The sequence below is a fragment of the Lycorma delicatula genome, chromosome 3, assembly GCF_047948215.1.
Source record: "Lycorma delicatula isolate Av1 chromosome 3, ASM4794821v1, whole genome shotgun sequence".
Classification (NCBI taxonomy): Eukaryota; Metazoa; Arthropoda; class Insecta; order Hemiptera; family Fulgoridae; genus Lycorma; species Lycorma delicatula.
Window position 1 is genome coordinate 16700398 of NC_134457.1, and position 20572 is coordinate 16720969.

Consider the following 20572-nt stretch of genomic DNA (forward strand, 5'->3'; position numbering starts at 1 on the left):
TTTATCAGCGACTGCAATAACCCACCGGGTTGGTCTAGCGGTGAACGCGTCTTCCCAAATCAGCTGATTTGGAAATCGAGAGTTCTAGCGTTCAAATCCTACTAAAGTAAGTTATTTTTACACGGATTTGGATACCGGATCGTAGATACCGGTGTTCTTTGGTGGTCGGGTTTCAATTAACACATCTCAGGAACGGTCGAACCGAGACTGTAAAAGACTACATACACTTGATGTACACACTCATACATATCATCCTCATTCATCCTCTGAAGTATTATCTGAAAAGTAGTTACCGGAGGCTAAACAGGAAAAAGAAAGAAGTGAACTGCAATAAAATAGTTTAAATCTTAAAATTTTACATTTAATTTCTTTTTTCCGATTTTGCTAAACGGAAATGTTCCATTTTAAAGGTAAAAGGCCACTTTTGTCTTTAACGCTGCATATCTCCCTATCTAAGCAACGTAGCGATAAAATAAATAAAAAAAAGGGTTTTCATCTAGACGATTTAGCTTTAATGATAAATTGTGAAGTCTTTAATGTAACGTCACAGTTTTTGGCTTTCCTTCATTTTGTGCCGAGGCATTGAAATCTATTGAAAGACTGTGACCGGACCGAGTATCATCCGCTCTCAGCTTAACCTAAGATATGCAATGTTTAAAAATAATAATTGCAATTGCCGTTTAGAAAAAAAGCATCTTAAAAACAGTAATTGTAATTATTGTTTTTAACAGATGGTAAATTTAAAAATTTTAGGAGGCTCTCTAGTAACACGGGAACGGCCAGCAAAGCGGTTCCTGAACGTCTTGTTATATTTTTTTATGTGCGATAACACTTGCATCATAATTTTTCATCCTAGTAATATATTTATATAGCTTCGTTTCCTTCCCGTAAAGATTTTATTACAATCTATTTTTTTTTATTTTAATGGATTTATTTTTAATAAGTTAAATAAGAATCTTTTTTTTTTTTTTAAATTACTTTACAAAACAGATAAACTTTATCGTAATATTTAAAAAAAAAAAAATTATAAATATTAAGGGAGATTAATTATTATTTTAAATAAAATGTAATAAATATAAAATAATCGACAAATCTTGATTTAATTTAATTATATCGAACGTCTATATAAGAAATGTCTTTATAAGAAAACGTCTATATTAACGTGTTACTCGCACAGCAATACTCATACGTACGCACACACACATGTACACATGTTTACGGTTGTATTTGAATTGTACAACGCTTGACCAGTACTGTCTGACGGTAGCCAATCAGAGCGAAGGAAGCCACCTGCGTGTGTTAAAAACCCCGTCCCTCTCTCCCCCTCGTCACATTAGTTAGACTGACAGAAGTTTTTACTTATGCCTCATCCCAAAAAAATTAAATAAAAAAAGATTTACCTCTAAAATTCCTCTTAGCAAAAGTCCTCTGTCAACGTATAAACTATACAATTTTATAAATTATGTTATGGTATTATTTTATCATTATCTCTTGAAATATTTATTTTTCATTTATTTATTTTTTTTTATTTATTATTAAAGCATTTGTTACTATAAGAAATTTATTTTATTACATTTATTTATCATCAAACATTTCGCTTTAATCAACTGATTTTTTTTAAAATCTAGCACAAATGAAGTATTACAATAAATAAATATACCTTCAAAACTAGAATGATCTAATATACCGGTGATACAGATGGGGGTTGATGAAGCTTTCTATTATTTAATCAAATCTAATGTTCAATCTTGTGTTATGTCTTTATCAGTAATGCAAGATTTCGCACGCACACACACACCGCGAGCAAATGAAATCTGTTACTCCATAATTACAATTTTTGCTTTTTAATTTTTATTAAAATACCAGTAGACCCGGCAATGCTTCGCTATTGCTATATATATATATATATATATATATATATATATATATATATATATAGAGAGAGAGAGAGAGAGAGAGAGAGAGAGAGAGAGAGAGAGAAAGAGAGAGAAAGAGAGAGAGAGAGAGAGAGAGAGAGAGAGAGAGAGAGAGAATTTGATAAATTTGATACACAATTGAAAATTTGATAAAAAAATTAAAAATCTGAACTTCACAAATTTTACCTTTCACTTATTCTCCTTCCCCTTTTCCCTTTCCAACTTCTCCCTTTCGCTCTTCTCCATCATCGCTCACCCAGTTTCCTTTTTAGCCTTTCCCGTTTTCCCCTTTTCTCTTTCCACCTTTTCCCCGTTTTCCCGCGCGTAAATCGGTCCATTAGTTTTTTTTATCTTTAGCGGACACACATACGAACATGCGTTTTATATATATATAGAATAAAAAAGTCCATTTGAATATTTATTTGTTTCGTAAATATGTCGACACCGGCCCCACCTAGCGGGTACAGTTTTTGCAAAAATATTTATTTTCACGTAACTAATATTCATATTCTGAATACGAACCAAATCGGTCCATAAATATAATTTTTCTAAATATCTCAACCCCGACGCCAACTAGCGGGACCATTTTTTGCGGAGATAATTCTTTCCATTTAAGTAACACGTATTCTGAATACGAGGCAAATCGGACCATAAATACAATTTTTCAAAATATCTCGACCAAAGCGCTACCTAGCGGGTCCAAACTAATTCAGAAACCTTCCCTGGCATGCGTCCAACCGTTCCCTAAATTTTCATGCTATCGGATGAATGGTTTAGAAAGGCTTAAGAGACACACAGACAGACAAACATTCATTTATATATATATATTACTTAATAAACTTCTTATCAAATGTTACAACCCTCAGTATCGATGAACTGAAGGCGAACGTTCGACAGAAATCAATGCCCTTGACAACAATGTGCAAAACGTTGCTGTCAAAGTTCTTGCGACACCTGACGCAAATTCAGGTGAGACAGTCAGTATCATCGCTTGGAACATTTTTTACAAATATAAAATATATATTACAAAAATATAGTATATATCCCCAACGACAAATGTTTTCCAGCGATTCATCTCAAAGCTACCTCCAAAAATTTTAATAAATAATAATTACCTCTAAAAGTTTTTTTCTCTATTTTCTTTTTATATGATAGATTTTAATCATTATGTAATTATTTCAACGAATATTACGCTACTGGCTTTTTTCATCTACAATACTAACCGGTCACTACACCGAATACTTCCCGTCTAGCCCTACTGCGTTCATTATCCTTCTTGTGACAAATAACAATCAAAATCTCTTCAATTTTTAAAAATGTCACTTATTGTAATCTCTGCAGAGCCACAGTTTGGTCAGTACAGGATTCGAAACTTTTAATAATTTGAAGTATACGGGTTTCAAAAAAGTCGGTTTCCATCTTAAAAATAATAGTTATAGTCGGTTACCTGTCCTCCGTACGGGTAAAAAAATATTTCCTACTATTTGAGATATTTCCATGCAAGAAAAACTTGCAAACTTATGGACGGAAGGGCAAGAAACGAAAAGGACCTAATCCGGTTGTTACCGTAAGTTAGTTAATCCCCCACAATTTTGAAACGGTGAAAGATTCGTGAAGACAGTAATCATATGGTCCTTGCAGGTTACGTAACATTTCAGAAAAGTCGGTTTAGTAGTTTTTTGCGTGAAAAACAGACTCTCAGAAACTACTAGATTTTTAAATACGGTATAATAGAATTTAAGTTAAACTCTACAAGTTTGTTTAACAGAGTTATTCTACTTCAAACCTAAAAAAACGTGTTTTTCGTCACTGAACTTTTCTGTTCTACGCTGGATATCGTGAAAATAAGGGATGATAGTACTGGTTTTTTTAAATTCTATTTTACAGGTCAAAAAACATAAGAAACCATCAATTTTACCCCTTATATAACGCCTTAAAAATTTCAGTATGACTTATTTCACAGGGGAACTGAAATCCGAGCGAAATTTACGCTAGCCGTAACTTTACAAAGAAGCGTTTTCGGACATATGTTTGTACGTGAACTTTTTCCTTTATTTCAAGATCTAGAATCGGTTCCCAAATTATTTCCCTTTCTTCCTAAATCACCCTCTATTTACGATAAATAAAATAGAACTGATAGTTACCGTTTATTTAATGTTCCATTTCGGACAAACCTCAAATCAGGTGACTTTTTATTAATACAAAAGTGCACGTTAAAACAATCGCACGCGCGCGAATAGAAATTTGATATCGCATATCACTAAATATTTAAAATTAAATAAGTAAAACGAATGAAAATTGCAACAACGGGAAAAGAACTTCTCCCCCTGTTACACTGAAAGTCGTGGGTTGAATTCCCGCCTAGTTATGGTAAATGTATAACAAAACAATCAACACGTAATTAATAGCTGAACCGACTTAAAAGTGAAAAATAAAATTAATTACTCGATTTCCGTAGCTGAGCGGTAGCGTCTCGGCCTTTCATTCAGAGTACCGGGTTCTAATCCCGGCCAGATACGGTATTTTTCATACGCTACAAATTTCCATTTTCACGTTCCCGCTTTAGAAGTTTCTTTGTAAGATTTTGCGGTGAATTATTTCATCGATCGAAAAAAAATAAATAAATAAATGAAATATAAACATTTTATAGATAGATGGTAACAGTGGCGGATTGAGTCATCATGCACGGCTATCAGGAAGTTGTTATTACGTCTAATGTTTGACATAGCAGAACTGCGGTTCAAATTCAGTAAGTTAAATTAGTAAACAATAGTGAACCGTCTCTTTGTAATAGCGAAACCAAACGATCTGCTACTATGTACCTCATATTAAAGCGCAAACAAATCATCCAAATTTTGAACCGGCATCCGGGTTCAAAACGTTTTTCTTTTACTTTTTTTTTTAAAAGCAACTATCAATGGAATAGTATGATTTTTTCATACGTTCATAAGTACGAAATTTACTCCCCCCCCCCCCAGCATCAAAACACTTTATCTTTTCTTTTTTGGGATTCCTCAGACATAAAACTTCGAGAAATTAAAAAAAAGACCATACCCCTTTTTGACTGATTATCATACTTTTCCTTCTTGCAGTATACCTTTAGATCTATGCCAGGAAAATTGAATGAAAAATATTTTCGATCGGTTTATACATATATTCTGTGTATTTTTAAATTAAAAAAATTATAATAAAAAGTCATTTAATAAAAATTTCCGAAAAAACTTATAAGATGATCATTAGACAGAATTTATCTTAAAAAATAAAAAAACGTAAAAAGTGATCCATTTTGTTAATAAATAAATAATTCAAAATGCATAAAAAAATAGTTTCTCAATTCACGTTTTAATTTTAGTTCATTTTTACTTCCTTGTACGAAGTAAGAAAGTATTGTGATCGCGAAAAATTTCGATATTCAGATTTCAACTGAAATATCCATTTTGACCATCCCTGAATCCAATTTGACTACTTTGGTCCAATTTGTACTTTGACTACGTCTGTACGTACGTATGTACTTAAGTATTTGGCATAAGTCAAAAAAGATTAGCCGTAGGACGTTAAAATTTTGTGTTTAGGACTGTTGTAACATCTCGTTGTGCACCTCCCCTTTTGATTGCAATCCACTGTACCAAAAGTGTCCAAAAAAGACCAAAATCTAGTTTCTAACTGCAGTAATAAGCCCGCATTGAAAGGATTTCAACGATATATCATAAATGGTATTTATTTTCATTTGTTCCAGTTATAGCCAAAAAAAATTTAATTAATGAAATATTTGAAAGAGGAAAGCACATCGGTTAAAATCTCCTTTTTCATCTACATTTTTTTAATTTTTTTTAAATTTATTAATAATTATTAACCTTTCATTATAAAAAAAAATTACGATGAATAATAAATCAATAGCAAAAAAAAAGAAAAAAATATCTACAATTATCAATGAGATAAAATTTTACGTATTTACATTTTAAAAAAGTGTAAGTGTAATTTAATAGGCGTACAAAAAATCATGAGTTGTCAACATCAGATTCTATGTTAAAAATTAATAATATTTTTACATTAATCATAAATTTTTAATTTTTTTTTTTTTTTTTTTAATCATTTAATGGTATTAATTTGTAAATTTATTACAATTTTTATACTCATTCATTAAAACAAGATTAATTTTATCTTGTGGTTTATGTTCAGCCCAAATAAAAAAATTGGTTATTTAATGTTTAAAGGGCATTATTATTTAAAATTTCCTTTTAATTTCATGGAACAAGGATTATTTTTTTTGCACTGTGAGTATGAGTGTGTATTTGTATGTATGTAATATATATATGTAATAAGAGATACATTTATCTGACAAATATTCGCTCCAGTGAATTTTATACGTGTTTATTCTATCAAAGAATCGGACTTATAAAACATATAACAGTATGAACGCATCAGGAACAAATGGTAGCATAACACACGCACACAGAAAAACACACACACACACAATAAACACTTAAATTACTTATATACGCTATTACTATCTCGTATCAGACATATATATATAGGTTATCCACGTTAAAAATGTACATTTATTTCTACTGTGGAATTTTTAAGCTCCATAATAATACTAGAAAGGCAACACGACATTTTTAAGAAATTATACTCATAATAACTTTTAAGATACGAGTAATAAATAATTTCTTATTTTTTACCGTATTTTACGATAATTTATTCGGTTAACGTAGTTTCTCAAAATTTTTTGAACTATGCTTCAGATCGTGCTTAAAACACAATTAACGTTTCGTTAATTATTCCGTTATATTTAATAAACGGATGTAGAAAGTTTAAACATTTTAAAAGATTTATTACTTTTTTTAACGGGATTTAAAAAATATTCGGTAGAATAAATCCATAATACATCCGTAGAACGATTAACTCATCGTAATCAGGAAAAGTGGATATCGTTTTGATAATAACCGTAAATTAAAAGAAGTTTTCCATCGTAAGTTAAAAGAAGATAGTGGAGTTTTTATTTCTGTAAACTACAAGTACGTAAAACTGATTGGCAACGGTCGTAAACCTATCAAACAAATATCACACCTTTATAAAACAATGCAAGCAAAACCGACAACAAAATCCGTTCAGCACGCAACACCCGGTCGGTTTACCGAAAATGATTTGGATGGATTTCAATTAAACAACAGATTTTTCTTTGAAATTACGAACGGTAACGTATTCCTTATAAAATTATAATCATTTCCGTCTTCATTTTCTCAATTTATCCACCATCGTGTTATATTAGTAACGTTTTCATCAGTTTCTTATCGTCTGCGAGTAAACTGTAATTTTATTTGCAATTATTTCTAAATTCGGAAAAAAAAATTAGGGTAGAATTACGAACAAAATTAATACGATAGCTGCCGTAATTACAATGAAGTTAAAGTTAAAATAGAAAGTAATTGTAATGTTTACAAGCCGTAATTTTAACGATAAATATTGTTCGAGCTGGTTGTAAGTAATAGTTTAGATGAAAAATTAGATATTATTTGTAAATTAGCCGTCAAGATTGCGATTATTATTTTAAGATAGGTAAATCGGATTCATATTTTAAGTTTTTTTGTTATTTTTGCGTAATAAAATAAATTTTATATCCATTGAAATGTTATTTTTTGAAAAATGCTTAGTAAATTTTTGGAAGGCGTAATTTGTTTTTATCTATTTCAAGAAAAATTGCCCGTAATAACGAATAAATTTGAGCGGTGCAAAAAAGTAGATTTCTTTGCTTGCGAATTCCGAGTTTTTATAAAATGTTTATGCGCCTTAGAAATTAAAGAAATCTGCATATCAAACGGAAATATTTATAAAACAATCGAACTTTATGTTTCAACCTGGCTCGGTTCTTTTAATCTTGGAGGTGGCAGTACATCGTATCTCGTTAAATTTATTATTTTTATTTATGTTTTTTTAGTAAATTAACCGGAGGCAGGGGCAATTTTTTTTTTTTTTACCTTCCTTCACTCCTTTTGAAAAATCGAAGTCTGTTGTTATTTATTCGCGTGAAAATTACACACATCAGAGAACCAATAGATTTACCGCTGAAAGAAAAATCTGAAAAATTATAAATACGGATTCTATTTATTATAAAAAAATGTTACGCGCTTTTTAAGTGTGTTAACATTTTCCGTTGAAAATACATTTTTTTTAAATAATAATAAACGTTCTTCTGGTAGCGAGTGATCTTTATTTAAATATTCTACATTACATTACACAATTAACGATTACTAAAATTACAAGCGATAACAAAATTCTAATAGATATTTCACTAGTAATATTTTTTTTTCTTTTTAACAGGTGACAAATTAATTTTATCTAAATCTAATGTTTTTAAACTTATATAAAATTCTGTGCGTCGAGACTAATCAAAACTTAGTTCATTATACAATTTTGGATGGCCGCGACTTTTATCGCATACTGTGGGTTATTTATTTATATAATTTTACCGTTATTAGGATCGATAAGATATATTCCTTAAAGTGTTTTAGTTATTTTTTACTTATAATTTACAACTTTTATTTTTACGTAAAAGGAAGTATTGTAATCGCGAATAATTTCGGTTTTCAGATTTCAACGGAAATATCCATTTTCACTTGTTTTTGCGTGACGTCTGTACATATGTATGTGCGTACGTAATTACCTCGCGTAGCTCAAAAACGATTGGCCGTAGAATGTTGGAATTTTGGATTTAAAACAGTTGTAACACATCTAGTTGTGCACCTCCCCTTTTGATTACAATCGGATGAACCAAAAGCGTCCAAAAAAAGCCAAAATTTAAAAAAATTAGATTTTGAACTTTTTCTTAACTGAAGTAATAAGCTCTGATCGAGAGGTTTTCTGCGATATATCGTAAGCGGTACTTGTTTTCATCGGTTCCAGAGTTATAGCCCCCAATAAAATGTTAATTAATGAAAGAAAGCGACCCCACGCACTCGTGGGTAAGACTACCTTTGCGGGCCCAGTTAAGAGTTAAATTAAAAACTTGATTATATATTTAATAATCTTTACATCACACGAATTTATTTTATTTGTTTTTCCGATTAAGATTAGCATTTAAATTACGGGTTCGTTTATTGACTTCACGTAGTTTTTAACTAAGTAATTAACCGTTTAAAACAATATCTTTTTCACGTGTAAAGAAGGATATATTTTAGGTAAGAGGGCCGTATTAAAACCACGTGTTTTCGTGTCCCTCAGTTTTCTGTTTTTTATTAAATATTTATTAATTAAATATTTACTCGATTAGTATTAGGGCATAGAGTATATTTTTGTGAACATTTTCAAGTGATTTGATCACGATTCTGTGATTTATTGTAGAATTTTACGGTTTTTAATTTTAATATTTATTTTGCTCGTAGACATTTATGTTTGGATGCTTCTTCGCCTTTGAGTGTGTGTGTGTGTGTGCTGCCAGGCCAGCTGCGCTTCCCTTCTCTGTTGCTATTGGTGCAGAGGGGACACGTGATGCGCCATGCTGCTCTGCGCATCTCAGCTATTGCTATGTAGTGAGTGCACAAGATAAAGATAGATTTCATAAAAATAAAAAACATAGACTTTAACGTAATATCTTTTAGAATTACTACTATTCCAGGAAAACGCTTGCATATGCTAAATACTAACTCCTCCTTCCCCCAAAAATACCCGGGAGCTGCTGATTACAATACAACACATAAATACGAGCCTTATAAAAATTTAATTCACTAACGTCTAAAAATCCGGATTCCTGCAACTCTTTCTTGCGTAAAGTAGTGGGTTATTTCTATATAAAATTTTACTATTATTGGGGTCGATGAGATACGTTCCTATTCCTTAAAGTCTTTTCGTTATCGTTTCCTAATGTTCTGAGAGGATCTGATCGGGTAGCGGTTACGAAAGATAAAAGAAAAAAATAATAAGTCGCATAAACGCTATTTAAAGTTTGTTAAATTTATAATTATATACCAGAATCGCAAGAAGAGTTTACGCGTCAACTATAATAAAGGAAAACAATACGGAAAATAACATTTACGCTACAAGAACAGAAGACTAAACTGAAAATATTACACTCTGCATCGAACACACATTACATTCGCAAATACAAAAATAATAAAATATAATTTTACCTTTTTTTATTATATTCCGACAATTCAGAAACAGCCGCGAACAGTAAGTTAGAATTAAATAAAGTATTTATATAACTTGAATCTTGTAAAGAGCTTAGCGCAATGATTTATCGATAACAAAACATTTACACTGCACAACCGAAGCTTACGAACTCGCCTCACGTACAGAAATGCTCGATAGACTGGTAACATCGTCTTCTCCACCCATTATTATTATTATCATTAATCTTGCGTGTGTAATTCGTTGGTAAGTTGTTTATTACAACGTTTATTACATTTGTTGACAAATTCTAGCCCGGTACTGCGAAATCGACAAAACTGCTGGCGACGTAGCTGTCTGCGACGTGTGTCCTTGACCACAAAATCTAATAATTTTTTTTTTTTCGTTTTGCGGCGCACTTGACAAAAAATACTGCATCTCTGTTATATCCGTTTAATTAAATTTTCATTATCATCTAAAGAAACATATTTACAATTCTTATTTGTATCGCTAGATTAAATAATAAAATCTTCACAATTTATTTCTCGATCGATATTATTTCAAATGAGCATAAATATTTCCATTACTTTTTGTTAGCACTAGACTAGATAGGGAATCTTGGAGAGCTGCATCAAACCAGTCAAATGACTGAAGACAAAAAAAACTTGTTTTTCCTTATTCTAATTTTTGTTGATACTATTCCAGTCGCATAAAATATCAGTTACATATTATTCATACAGTCGATTATCCTACTCTCTTAGCCCTACTTTTTCTAAATAAGATACATCCCATAAATCGTTTATTTTTTGAATTTTTAGAACTCAAAATCGTATTTTGAAATTTTTAAAATTAACTGAGATTACTAATTTTCCCTACTCCATACCCTGATGTTAGAATATTCCTGATCTGTGCTTTTCCCCTTATCGACCTAGTATCTATTAACTCTCTCTCCTGATCGAGCGATTTTTCATCCGCGTGTTTGTTACCGATGTACTGAAGCTTCATTACTTCAAAATTTTCTGTTAGTTTTCGTTGCGGTACATCATTATGGCCGATAATGATATTTTTCTGTCGATTATCGTTTCACCTTGGACGATCTTAACTTTGCCGTTCTTCATTTTTCTATTAATTTTATTTCAAAATATCTATATACAGTACATCGCCCGTAAATTTTTAAGTATAATATAACGAATTATATGAAATCAAAGAGCGATTAAACGATCGCCAACAAAAAACAAATAAACGAAATGACGATCCGCTCCGACTTGGCAAGAATATTGTGCGACAATATCAGAAGAGTAATGAACTAAAAGATACAAATTTTTTGCACCTTATTAAAGATCGGGCATGCATGTCTCAGTGTATATGTTGTTGTTCTTATGAGGGTCTATTTTTCAGTCAGTCTGTAATTAACTTTAATGTAGATAAAATTAAACAGAAATTAAAGTAGAAAATCCAAAAATAATACGATTATAAATTATAATTTTCAATTAATATTAAATAATCAGACACTTCACCAAATCTATTAGATATACACGTTTTTAAAATTCCATAAAATTTTATTTCACTAATAACTTCTGATTTTTTTTCATATATATATATATATTATTATTGAATTGTAATTTATTGTATTTATTATTGTATTTTTTTTTTTTAAATAACGGGTTAATATATTAAAGCAATATATTTAAACTAAAAAAATGAAAGTTAAAAAAATAAATAAAAAATTAAAATAAAAAACGTTATGAAGTGTGATTGGAATCGATGAGCCTTCCCTTTAAGATCCAAACATTTCATAAATTAAAATTTTATTTTAATTTCGATCGCAATCGAAAAGTGTGGTCCACAATTAATGTTACAACAGCCCTAATCTACAATTTCAACATCCTACGGCTAATCGTAGGATTCGTTATAAATAACGAACATTTTCGGGTAACCCATCTTTTTCTTTCTTTTTCCTGTTTAGCCTCCGGGAATTACCGTCCAGGTATTACTTCAGAGAGATATGTATCTGTAAATGAGGTATTTGTACAGTCTCAATTCTACCGTTCCTGAGATGCGTGGTTAATTGAAATTCAACCGCCAAAGAACACCGGTATCCACGATCTAGTATTCAAATCCGTATAAAAGTAACTGATTTTACTAGGACTTGAACGCTGGAACTCTCGACTTCCAAATCGGCTGATTTAGGAAGACGCGTTCACCACTAGACCGATTCGGTGGGTTAGTAAACATCACTGCTTTGTAATGTTAGTGTCCATGTCTGGTTCTTCGAACGTAAAAATTATAATTAATCTTAACGTCAAGCCTATCTAGGAAATATATTTAATGTAAATATAGTCTTATGAAAGCAAACAATACGAGGTGTATTTTCTCCTCCTTTTAGGTAATTAGTTATAAAGGAGGTAAACTCCTAACTCAAAATTTGTGTTAAGATTAACCTTCTCAGCCGTCCCTCTACCGAAGATTTATGACTTATTGTTAAGTCGTCATAGCTATTACGATAATAAAGGAATTACTTAAAACCGATTACGGTCACACATTACTGACATCAGATATTCTTTATTTTTCTGTTATAACATCCATAGAAATGTAGTCCCTACTCCAAATTATAGAACGTAGGAAACCCCCTTAGTTCTTTTGCTTTTCTTAACCGCCTATTAATAATCTACCTCAAAATGTTATCGTTAATTTTAACCCTCTTCGCAGAATTTTCTGTAAAAAAAATAATCTGACGAGTAAGAAATATCACCTAAATGTATCGATTAAAATTTATTTCATTCCTTTTTCATCAAAATGAAAGGCTTTCAAGAAACAAATGTATCCCGTGTGCTCTTTCTTTTGCGCTCGTAAGTAACAAACATCTTTACCGTTGTACGATAAATTCTAATTTATCCTTGTATTTTTATTTAACATCACACTATTCGGTAGTCACTTATTCTAAAGAGAAAAAAAACAAAATTACCTGTATTTTATCGAATCGGGCTATAGAACTGTTTACTTGTTCTTTGGAGTACAAGAAAGGAGTTAATTATTTTTCTGCTGTTGTTCTTAATAAGATCTAGTTAAATCTTTTTCCCGTTAATTTAATTAAAATATTCTCTTTTACAGAAAAAAAATAATATTCCATTTTCAATGATTTTTTAATTCGTTTTTTTCATCGCTGTGTAATATGCGTTCAATGCCTTTTAGCTGTTTATTTTTTTGAATTTTATTTAATCTACCGATCATCGATGCAGATATTTAATATTTCTAAGAACTAATATAGACTCACCGCATCCAATTTTATTTTATATGTCGCTCTAATTAAAGTTTTACCTCTTTTTTCTTTGATTTATCCGGTATTATAAGAGTTATTTTTTTATCGATGTATTTCCATCCTTAACCTTTCTTGATATTAATTGTATAATGCATTATCAGTGCAAAATATTTGTAGATTTAATACAGGTCTGTTGTCCTGTCACCGTCTGAAATAATTTTACCGTCTAGACGAAAACAACTTTATACTTAATTACATCGGGATAGGAACAGAACTTCTTAGGCGCACTCTTTGATTTTACATAATCGGTGTTATGCTAAATATATGCTGTAATTTTTTTCTCAAAAACAACCGCTTTAATGTAATTTAGTTAATTAGCGAATTCTTCGTTAAATACTAGCTAAAATAAAAAATGATAACTAATTGAAAACTTCAAGTTAATTTCTAGCGATTTCAATTTATAAATTTCTTCTGTATGAAATGAAGCGCGTCAAAACAGAGGTACTGGAATTTCTGATGAAAGATGCTATATTTCATCGGAAATTAAATACTATAGATTAAATAATATAGATTATCTATGTAGATTATTTGTAAATTCATTTCTACATTAAATAAATCGTGACCGATTATTTTTTCGATTATATTTCATTAAACTAAAAGACCCCTCTCCTATATCTCCCAAATTTTGAAAAATTTGTTATCTATGTCGATAAGAAGATTATTGCACTATTTGTTTTGTACTTATTATTCTGGTGAATTTACCACGTCGATACTACTCTCGATTCTACTTTCAAGATTTTATTATTTTTTTAGTCGATAAATTAATTAGCTACATAAGCGTGAAAATAAACGATTGAAATTTTATACGAAAAAAAAATCGATCCTGACCGGAATTTGAATTCAGTACTTTCCAAACGAAAAGCTGAGATATTCATTATCTTTCTGTTACGGAAGTCAAGTTTGAGACGCATTTTGTTATCTTATTTCATCAGACAGCAGATCTTAAGATTTCAGATTCGTTGTTAATTTGTCTTTTTCTCCAATTTCACATTTGAAATCTCCTAAGCCTCTTTTTTTTCTTAGTCTCGGTGTTTCATCCGTACTTACGCATACTCCAAACATAACTTTACATAAGATGCTTCTATAACTCTAATATCTTCTTACGTAAGTACAGTTTCTGTTAAATAATACGCGTGTTTCTAAAAGATCATCCGATTTTGAAATTTCATAATATTTAGCTTTTAGTCCGTTTTGATCGAGCAAAGTACCGTTAGAAAGCGGGAACTCTCGAATTTCACGAGGTTGCCGCCGGGTAGCTCCAGAACTTCGTTCGCTTCAACGTTAGAAAAAATGGCGACTTCACGACAGAAATCACGCTTGTTCTCACACAGCGTGAGTTCGTATTTACTGTTCGGTGTGATTTCCATAGCGAGTACGGCGCTGAACGTCCTTCCGCTAAGAGAATTAGCCTCGTATAGACGATTTAAAGACACGGGTTGTCTACGTAAGGGAAATCAAGCGGACTACCCCGTGTGTCAGACCAAGATATGGAACGAATCCGTCTGACTTTCTCAAGCAGCCTCCGAAAATAAACTCGCCGTGCCGGTAGAAAAGTAAACGTTCTCAGAACGTCTATCCGGTTTGTTTTGTGTGTCGTTTGCTTACGAAACCGTACAGGATTCGGTTACCGCAATCTCTTTATGAAGGTGACACCAAAAACACCGACGAGTGGAATTTTGTGAATTCGTCCTTAATAAGGCGGAGGAAGAAGATGACAATTTTGTAACGCGTTTAGTATTTAATGACGATGCTACTTTTCATTTAAGCGGGAAGGTGAACCGCTACGATCGATATCAGAATGACGGGGTACGGAGAGATGCCGCGTGAATTTGGACAGCATGAGAGAGACTCTTCCAAAGTTATATTTTTTGTGCGGTTTCGGGGGAAAAGGTGAACGGTCAATTTTTTTTCTTAGAGAACACTTTTGTGGGAACAACGTGTCTCGATACGCTTGAAAACTGACTTTTCCCTCTAGTAGAGGTCGATTCGGATTAGTTATAACGGAAGGGGGAACATGTTAGCGTGGTAAGTGCCACAACACGAAAAGTCTGAGTCTGAGGACTGCAGGTAAAGGCTTTGGCCTAGGAATTCTAGAGGCGGTGAGCTACCGGGGTAGCTCATGGTAAGTGCTTCAAACAAAAAATAAAGATACCGTACATCGTCGTCCCAAGGGATGCCTTTTGAGCAGCTAAGACTTGGTATGTAAAGAAACTTTACGAATAAACCTTTAATACAAAATTAATTTCAAGTTTTTATATTCCATATATTAATCGTATGTATTTTGAAAAATATGGAATATAAAAACTTGAAATTAATTTTGTATATACGATTTAAATCGGATGATTCTTTTTGGGACACACTTTAGCCGTATATTTCCTTAACTATTGCTATTCTCATGTAATTATTTTATTTCACGATTTTAATTTTTTTTACAATTTTATTAAAGTATCGTTCAATTCTTTTCTCTTTTATGGATATATTCAATCGCTTTTAATTATTTTTTTTTACGAAGATTCATTTTTCGCTCGATGTTTTCTAATTTTGAAATCATCTGTTTAATATCCTGCGTTTCATTTTCAAAAAAAACATTGTCGTGTAAAAAGGTTACACATTTTATTTCCTCTTTCTACGCTGATATGTTGATCGATCCCTTTATACTCTTACAGATAATTTTTGATATATATATTTATATATTATATTAGAGAAAAATTAATACGTACAATTTAAGAAAAAAATTGATAAAAACGCAAATATTATTTGATGGAAACGAACAATTACTTAAGATACAAGTTACATCTTTTTCAATTTAACCGATTTATAAGGTATTTTTATAGTTAAATCTCCTTATAAGATACGAGTAAAGTTAGTTGAACGTATAAACAAATGAATGAAATTTTTTATTTCCAGATGAAGGGAAACAAGAACGTTTTCCGTAGTTGTTAGGCATAAATTGTGCATATTACTGTCGTTGATTCTCGGGCTATAAAATATGTGAAAATATTATTCATTATTAAATAAGAGAAAACGATTTTTTATTTTATTAACATATTGTAACGTGTGAATTTCTGTATTAGTACAGACAATTTGTCATCAAAACAGGCTGTATTTGAAAATCCTTATCTACAGATTGATCTTTTGTCCGTGCGTTAGGGGTGATTAGGGAAGGTTAACTCCAGATTTTTAACATCCCCTCCCGTAGATTTTTGAAAAACTCGAAATACTCAAAAGGTTTTTGAAATGCGTTTTTCTCTGAATCTATGCGTTTTAGAGAAAAGTTTTTCAAACAAAAAATGTAGAGGATATTCTCCTCTACAATTAATGTCCTTGAAGCTATGCCGTATAACTTGAAATTGAAATACTAGGTGGCGCTGAAGTTGTAAAAAAAAACGTTGTAAACGAGTAGACCGGTTTCGAACACGTGCCCGATTCACGACATTTTCACACTTTCACAAGCTACAGCTCCAAAACGGTAAGTCGTATAAGAAAATTGTCTAAATAAAAGTCGTGTGTTTTTTTGAGATTAACAACTTTACTAAATGCAATACAGACGAAAAACAATTTTTTCCGGTGAAAAACCCGAAAAAACACGTTTTTTACAACTTCAGCGCCACCTACTATTTCAATTTCAAATTATACGACATAAATTCAAAGACATTAATTGTAGAAGAGAATGTCCTCTACATTTTTGTTTGAAAAACGTTTCTCTAAAATGCATAAATTCAGAGAAAAATGCATTTAAAAACTTTTTGAGTTTTTCAAAAATCTATGGGAGAAGGATGTTAAAAATCTGGGTTAAGCTTCCCTCATCACCCCTAACATATGGAAAAAACATCAACCGGTAGGGTAAGGATTTTCAAATAAAAATACAAATTCACTGTATATATATATATATATATATATATATATATATATATATATATATATATATATATATATATATCTGATTACAAAGGAATTGCAGTGTGCATGTATTTTTCTAAACGGTTCATTTTTTTCTTATTTATTTCGTTTAAAATAAAAATGTGGTAATAATAGTCATATAATAAGATTGCGAATAGTAAACATCGAGAAAAAAAATTAATAAATCTATCAAATGAGATTATTGTATTGTCGAATTTGTTTAACTTCGTATGACGCTGTAATTATTTGTGTGATTTATATGCTGTAAAGCGTAAATAATGTCCGTCAAATATAAATATAATGTGTGTGTGTGTGTGTGTTGCGCGCGCGGAATTGGTAAAGTTAAGTGTAATATAAAGAAAACGTAATTAGATTAAAAATATTTTTTCAGTCCATTCATAAACCTTTAGGAATTTTGTTTTTATCGCAATTTAAAACTTCCCTTCTAGCTTTATTTTTTCCATTTTTTCAGTTTTTACACACATACATACATAAACGTAGATACTAGCCGCCCCGGCTATCCAGAACCTGGACCCTCGGAGTCAATTCAGGAGCTCCTCGGGGGCCTATCTCAGCGGCGCAGAGCTGACGTCACTCGCCATTTCCGTCTATCCAGAAGGTTCCGCCACCCTCATCTTTGCTCAGTTGTTTATCCTCAAGGTTGAGAATAATACGAAGTAACAATATAAATATTCAGGCTTTACAGAAACACGAAAAAGAAACTGAATTACAGAATCCAGAATAATTGTAACGTTTTTCTGTTTAGCCTCCGGAACTAACGTAAGGTATTACTTCATAGGATGATATGTATGAACGTAAATGAAGTGTAGTCTTTTACCGTCTCTTTTTTCTTTAACGTATATCTTCGCTTCACAACTTTATTTCTAAGGGCGCTAGGGCCTCGGTCTACGTCTTTAAAACCTTCGTTGGAATATCACAAATGTATCCTGCAAATTTGAAAGCGATCGGTCGGTTGTTCTCGCGTGATCGGGGAACAAACAGACAAGCATTACGTGCATACATATATCCGTTGAAAAATATCTCGGGAGGAAATACCCCGTTTGAAGTTTGGAAATCGGAAGAGCGGGAATTTCCGAATCGCCGTGATCCGTTAGGTCGAGAGTGTACCTGATGCGTGCAAATGTTAGCCTTCGACCTACTAACAAACGCCCCGTTAGAATTTTGAATTCGGACGATTGTTTTCAGAGATATTATAAGAGAACCCCGTTGCACCTCCTAAAACAGCGCCCCAGGGAATCCTGTTTGTTACCGGTTGATAGTAATGATCGGTCTATCTTCCCACAAGATGCTCGCATACCTTACCGCTCTAGCCTTACACGCAGCGCCTGCGGGTAAGGCCGTTATTGTTTAACAGAAATCTTTTAAATTTATTTAATATTATTTTATTTAACGTAAATTTAATCCTATTATTTTTGTAGTATTTTTCATTCGATCGATTCGAATCGTTTTAGGACGGTTTCCAAATCGGCTTTCAGTACACCCTAAATTAGTAGTCTCGTCCAAAAATGTTTTTGTGAAAAAAGCAAATGTTAATATTTATTTTTTTATTCACGTTTGAGCAGTTATTTAAGCGGTATTGCAGGACCGCTTACGAAACTAGCTGTAAAACACATTAGATAGTTTTTGCATATAACGATAACTTGTTTAGATGTATTAAACGATATTTTATATAATTAATTTTAATCGAAAACTCGATGTTCGGTTTAATTTTTTCATTACGGGAGCTACTTGATCGGTTTTCTTCTTCGATGTCACCGCTTCCCTTTTTTATTAAGTCGAAATAATTTTAAAGTAAGATTTGTCATCCCCTACTAAGTAGCCTCTATATAAGATCGCTGCTCGCTTAGTTTTTGATTTATACTATCTGTCTCATCGATTGTTACGGCTGAAACGTAGAAAAAGCAACTGAAGTCGCTTTCTCTGAAGATATTGATGTTTACTACGCGGTCAGTCTGCGGCGAATAAAATGAAGACGTCACTTATACAGTACGAACGTCTCTTGCATTTTAGCGGGCTTTACATACGGATGTGCTACAGGGTATTTTTTTTCTATTCGATAAAGCAACGGAAAACTACTTCACACCTTATTATCTTGATAATAATTGTTTCAGCGATGATTTTTATTTCACGTAAAATCGCATATACATTTCTGATAATATTTATTATTTTATACTTTATATTTACTTAAAGTAGACTGCTTGACGTCAAATCTCTGAAGTTAAATATTTACAATCGATGCGATGTTTGTTGAAAATTTATTTAGTTTGAAAAAAGAGAAAGACGATTTTAATTATTGAAATCGATCTAGTAAAGAAGGATAAATATAAGTAAAGCAACGTACATGGAATTTGTTAAGTAGGTATTTGGAAATATCCCTTGGAAGAAGACTTAAAAACTTGTAAAGAGTATAAGGTTAAAATATAGAGAATTTAAAATTATTTATAATCTGCACAAAACTCAGGTAGCTTGGGTTTAAAATAAAATACCGAAAAGAAAATCTGCAAAACAGTTAAGAAGCGAGACGAGAATGCAGTGTCCATCTCCAGTACTTTTATAAAAAAAATAATAAAACACTCATTATATATATATATATATATATATATATATATTATTTGGGCAGTAAAATTTCAATTGGTGAAAGAAATTTTTTTTAAAAATTCCAAAATTTGATATTTTTATAGTTTGATCGATTCCCCCACCACCAATATCGCCTACAATTTTTTTTTTTTTTGCCACTAGTAACACTTGCACTACTACTATGCTTACGAAGTCGAAAAGATAAAAATCTGATGTGGACACCACCTGTCTTACTTGTAAGCCTATTAAATTACATATACAAGTATTTTATTTCATTAATAACTTCTGATATATTTCATAAATTTTTTTTATTGTTATTATTGAATTATTTGTTGTAAATTTTTTTTTACAATCAGAGGTTAATAATTATTAATAAATCAATATATTTAAATTAAAAAAAAGTTAAAAAAAAGGAGATAAAGTCGATTTGAACCGATGTGCCTTCCGCTTGTAAGAGCTAAGTATTTCATTAATTAAAATTCTATTTGCTTATTACTCTGCAACCGATGAAAATAAGTATCGATTACGACATATCGCTCTCGATAAGCTCTCGAAATAAGCTCTACGAAAAGCTCTCGATAAGGGCTTATTACTGCAGTTAAGAAAAAGTCCAAAATCCAAATAGGTCCCAGCCGATTCCCGTTCCTCCTCAAAAGGAGAGCGCAAAACTAGATGTTTCAACGGTACTAAATCTAAAATTTCAACATCCTACGGCTGATCGTTTTTGACTTAT

At 31.5% G+C, this 20572-nt stretch overlaps 1 protein-coding gene across 8 annotated transcripts in view; it reads right to left on the bottom strand.

Annotated features, from left to right (window-relative positions):
* LOC142321406 (uncharacterized) overlaps nucleotides 1–20572 on the bottom strand; it is a 115415-nt gene that overhangs the window by 49886 nt on the left and 44957 nt on the right. The window contains exon 1 of one of the 8 annotated variants that reach the window (XR_012755621.1): nucleotides 10043–10310. The exons of 6 other annotated variants lie outside the window; for them this stretch is intronic. The gene's annotated coding sequence lies outside the window, so the exon portion shown is untranslated. Of the gene's footprint in view, nucleotides 1–10042; nucleotides 10311–20572 lie in introns of those variants that run through there. One more of the 8 variants, XM_075359474.1, reaches the window with a different exon arrangement.